Source organism: Penaeus japonicus, unplaced genomic scaffold, assembly GCF_977035675.1.
Source record: "Penaeus japonicus unplaced genomic scaffold, GWHDUDI00000001_assembly GWHDUDI00000034, whole genome shotgun sequence".
Lineage (NCBI taxonomy): Eukaryota > Metazoa > Arthropoda > Malacostraca > Decapoda > Penaeidae > Penaeus > Penaeus japonicus.
The window spans coordinates 8,154,419-8,159,418 of record NW_028234436.1 but is presented as its reverse complement, the minus strand read 5'-3'; the positions used below and the strand labels follow the sequence as shown (position 1 = coordinate 8,159,418).

At 64.4% G+C, this 5,000-nt stretch overlaps 1 pseudogene; it reads left to right on the top strand.

The window, feature by feature from the left end:
• Nucleotides 1-3,556: 3,556 nt before the first annotated feature.
• LOC147467665 (small subunit ribosomal RNA) lies at nucleotides 3,557-4,253 on the top strand (annotated as a pseudogene; the record flags this gene model as incomplete).
• Between the last annotated feature and the right edge of the window lie 747 nt (nucleotides 4,254-5,000).

Sequence of the window (5,000 nt, the reverse complement as noted above, 5' to 3'; positions counted from 1 at the left end):
TTCATCCGGGGCCAGTTTTGGGCGGGCCTTGGCCCGAGCCTCCCGCGGGTGCGGGTCTTGGTCCGGGTTGGGTCCCGGGCCCTAACCAGCCGTCCGGATATATATAGGGGGAGGCTTCCTCTCCGGCCGCCGCCTGGGTTTGGCGGGCCTTGAGTTTTGCCTCCTCCCGAGCCGCGGGTCCGGCTCGGGCCTCCCCGTGGCTTGGGGGCGCCGGCTCGGCCTCGGCCCGAAGGGGGCGCGCGGCGGGCGCGGGTGGCGGGCGCCTCCGAGCCGAGGAACGGCGGTGCGCCTGTCGCGGGAGTCTCTTGGGGGGCGCCTCCCTCCTGCAGGGTTTGCCTCCTCTCGAGCCGCGGGTCCGGCTCGGGCCTCCTGTGGCTTGCGGGCGTCCTGGCCTCGGCCCCCGTGGCCGGGCGGTCGCGGGTGGCGGGCGCCTGCGAGCCGGGGGGCGGCGGTGCGCCTGTCGCCGCCTGCCGCCTTCCTTGGGGGATTGGTTTGATCCTCCTCCTCCTCCTCCTCCTCCTCTCGGGCCGCCGCTTCGGCAAGGGGCTTTCTGTGGCTTGCGCGGAGGAGCCTGCCGCCTTCCCGAGGGGCGCGCCTCCCTATCTTGGGGGGATTTGGTTTGTTCCTCCTCCTCCTCCTCCTCCCGAGCCTCCGCTTCGGCTCGGGCCTCCTGTGGCGGGCGCCGGCTCGGCCTCGGGCCGGGGCGCGCGGCGGTCGCGGGTGGCGGGCGCCTCCGAGCCGGGGAACGGCGGTTGCGCCTGCCGCCCGTTGCGTTCCCCATTCCAGGTGGCGCGGCCCTTGGGCGCGAGCCCGGGGCGCGGGTCGCGGGAGAGGGCGCCTTGAGCGGAGTGCGGCCGTTCATTCGTGGCCAGGTGGGCGGGCCATGGGCGCGAGCCTCCCGCGCGGGTGCGGGTCTTGGTTTTGGGCGGGGTTGGTGCGGTCCCGGGCCCTAACCAGCCGTCCGGATATATATAGGGGGAGGCTTCCTCTCCGGCCGCCGCCTGGGTTTGGCGGGCCTTGAGTTTTGCCTCCTCCCGAGCCGCGGGTTCGGCTCGGACCTCCTGTGGCTCGGGGGCGGCCTCGGCCTCGGTCCGTGGCCGGGCGGTCGCGGGTGGCGGGCGCCTCCGAGCCGGGGGCGGCGGTGCGCCCGTCGCCTTCCCCCGGGGGGCGCCTCCTTCCTTGGTGGACTCCTTGGCTGGCGTTCTTCCTCCTCTCGGGCCGCCGGTCCGGCTGTGGCATGGCATGGTGTGGCGGGCGAGAGGCTCCTTCGTTGGTGGATTGGCTCGTGTCTTTTCCTCCCCTCGGGCCGCCGGACGGGCGGAGGTCCGGCCGTGGCGTCCAGAAGAGGGGCGCCTCCCTTCTTGGGGGGACTGGTTTGTTCCTCCTCCTCCTCTCGAGCCTCCGCTTCGGCGGGGGCCTCCTGTGGCGGCGCGGAGGCGCCTGCCGCCTTCTCGAGGGGCGCGCCTCCCTATCTTGGGGGATTGGTTTGTTCCTCCTCCTCTCGAGCCTCCGCTTCGGCTCGGGCCTCCTGTGGCGGGCGCCGGCTCGGCCTCGGGCCGGGGCGCGCGGCGGGCGCGGGTGGCGGGCGCCTCCGAGCCGGGGAACGGCGGTTGCGCCTGCCGCCCGGTGCGTTCCCCATTCCAGGTGGCGCGGGCCTCGGGCGCGAGCCCGGGGCGCGGGTCGCGGGAGAGGGCGCCTTGAGCGGAGTGCGGCCGTTCATTCGTGGCCAGGTGGGCGGGCCATGGGCGCGAGCCTCCCGCGCGGGTGCGGGTCTTGGTTTTGGGCGGGGTTGGTGCGGTCCCGGGCCCTAACCAGCCGTCCGGATATATATAGGGGGAGGCTTCCTCTCCGGCCGCCGCCTGGGTTTGGCGGGCCTTGAGTTTTGCCTCCTCCCGAGCCGCGGGTTCGGCTCGGACCTCCTGTGGCTCGGGGGCGGCCTCGGCCTCGGTCCGTGGCCGGGCGGTCGCGGGTGGCGGGCGCCTCCGAGCCGGGGGCGGCGGTGCGCCCGTCGCCTTCCCCCGGGGGGCGCCTCCTTCCTTGGTGGACTCCTTGGCTGGCGTTCTTCCTCCTCTCGGGCCGCCGGTCCGGCTGTGGCCTGGTGTGGCGGGCGGCGGCTCTGCCTCGGGCCGCCCGAGCGCAGAAGGCGTTGCTCTCTCCGCCCCAGCCGGCCGACCTTTGGGGTTGCCGTGGCGCCTGGGCGCCCCTGCCTTGGCGTCCGCCTTTGGGTCCAGGCGGGCCTCCTCCCCTTTGGAGCCGCCCCGGTGGCGTGGGCGTTGCGGACTTTGCGGTGTTGTTGTGGTCTCGGGCCCTAACCAGCCGTCCGGATAAAGGTAGGGGGGAGCCGTCCGCAGCGTGGGCGGAGTCCTGGCCTCGGTTGTGCCCCGCCGAGCCGGCTCTGTCCTTAGTCCCCCCTGCTCTTCCAGGCCTGCGCCCTCCCCCTGAGTGCACAGGACGCAGCGATTTTCGCCGAGCGATTGCGGCCCCTCTCCCCCTCGCTCGGTGCGCCGCGTCTCTTTTGCTCGTCGGCGGGCCGGCCAAACCCTCCCCCTCTCTCTTGCCTCGGGAGCGACTGTGGGCGTAAAAAACCCCGTCTGGCCCACCTTTCACAGCAATAGCCGTGGGCTCGCGCCCTTCTGGTTGGCCCGAGGCCGCCGAGGTAACCAGTCCTCGCGCCGCCGACGGCCGGCCGGGCCCTGCCCTTCATATATGCGGCTGCCCCCCCTTCTCTGTTTCCGTTCGGAATTGTTTCCCGAGTGCCCTTCGCGGCCTCACCCTCGCGCGGTCCGCCCTTGGGTCTGTACTCCCGTCGGCCACGGCCGGTAACGCCGAGTTAGATCCCGGGTGTGCGTAACCTGCGACGAGAGGAAGCTCTTTCGGCAATCACCGTCTTTGATCCGCCCATGTGATTGACATGGTTTTTCCTTTTTGGAACTTGCTCGACGCTCGGGTGCCTTCCCCCCCCTTGCTGTCGGGCTGGGCCCACGCCTTGGGCGCTGCCCCTCCTCCTCCTGATTTTCGTCCCGCCTCTCCTCTGGAGTCTCCTACGCGGGGCCTCTGCCCCTTTTTGGGCTCGGCCACGGTAGGAAGAATGGAGGACGACGACTCGGGCGCTGGCGGACGGGCCAGTGGCTTGGGATGCCAAGCTCTTTTGGAGGGTGCGTGCTCTGGGGTGTGGGCCTTTTACTTGGAGGTTAGCGCCCGGGAGGGGGCATGTCGCGGCCGTGCTCTTTTGTTCTGGCCCGGCGAGTTCCCCCTTTTCCCCTGGTAGCGGCGCCGATAGCCCCTTTTTTGAACGCCCTCGAAAAACTCGCCAGCTCTCTCTCTGCTGCTGCTGCTGCCGCCGCCGCCGCCAGCCTCCCGTAAAAAGGAGGAAGAGGTGGTGGTGGAGGCGGAAGAAGAAGAAGAAGAAGGCGGCGAGCAGTAGAGCTTGTGCCTCCATCGGTAGACGGTCCCCGTCTTCCGTCGCCGGCTCCCCCCCCCGCTGTGGCGCGGGCGGCAGCAGTGGCGGCGGCGGCGGCGGGTCGTTGACGACTGGTGTGCTGTTATTGCTATGTGCTACCTGGTTGATCCTGCCAGTAGTCATATGCTTGTCTCAAAGATTAAGCCATGCATGTGTAAGTACAGGCCGACTTAAGGCGAAACCGCGGACGGCTCATTAAATCAGATACAACTCATTGGATCTCTGCTGAACCGCATTACTTGGATAACTGTGGTAATTCTAGAGCTAATACATGCCTTTGGAGTCTCCGACCGCGAGGGAGGAGCGCTTTTATTAGACCAAAACCCCTGGGCGCGCGGCTCGCGAGGGCCGCGCGCCTGACTCTCTTGGTGAAACAGAATAACTTTTGCCGAGCGCACGACCCCTCCCTGACGGGTTGGGTCGGCGCCGCGTCCTGCAGGCGTCTGCCTTATCAGCTCTCGATTGTAGGTTAAACGCCTACAATGGCTATCACGGGTAACGGGGAATCAGGGTTCGATTCCGGAGAGGGAGCCTGAGAGACGGCTACCACATCTAAGGAAGGCAGCAGGCGCGCAAATTACCCACTCCCGGCACGGGGAGGTAGTGACGAAAAATACTGTTGCGAGCCCCGAACGGGGCTTCGCAATTGGAATGAGTACACTTTAAATCCTTGTACGAGGATCAAGTGGAGGGCAAGTCTGGTGCCAGCCGCCGCGGTAATTCCAGCTCCACTAGCGTATATTAAAGGATGTCTTCAGCTCTTAGGGTTTGAGATAAACTCCGGTGAACATTATCTATTTATTTATTTCAATCAAATTATCACGTCATAGTTGTCAAACAAAATAAGGATGAATGCGAACAACCGTCACCAACATTTGGCGGTAAATTTTCCGAATAACGCCGCGTCACTAAATACCACAAAAGTGGTATCGATGGATTCCTCTCAACCTCTACTGTTCATATATAGTGGAAATAATGCACATTTCCACTCCTGGACCCCACAATCTGGGTCCCGATAGTAGGGGAGGGCATGAAGTAGATCAGGGAAATTACAGGATGAGATGTTACGAAATACCATAAAAATGGTATCGATGGATTCCTCTCAACCTCTACTGTTCATATATAGTGGAAATGATGCGCGATTCCATCTCTGGACCCAATAATCTAGGTCAATTTTTTAAAGGCACTTCGTGCTACCTCGTCTTACTTCGGGGCATATTTTGTTTGCTTAATTCAAAACTAGGCCAAGTTAGGTAGGTAACTGGGTTAAGATTTTGCAAACGAAATATGGCCGGAATTCATATTTTACCCCGCAATTTCCCTGATCTACTTCATGCCCTCCCCCTACTATCGGGACCCAGAGGTGGAATCGCGCATTATTTCCACTATATATGAATAGTAGAGGTTGAGAGGAATCCATCGATACCACTTTTGTGGTATTTCGTAACGCGGCATTATTTGGAAAATTTACCATGGAAATAATCCTTTTAAATTCCAAATCACTCACACCACATTTACGTAAAGCAAAAAGGAACGATAG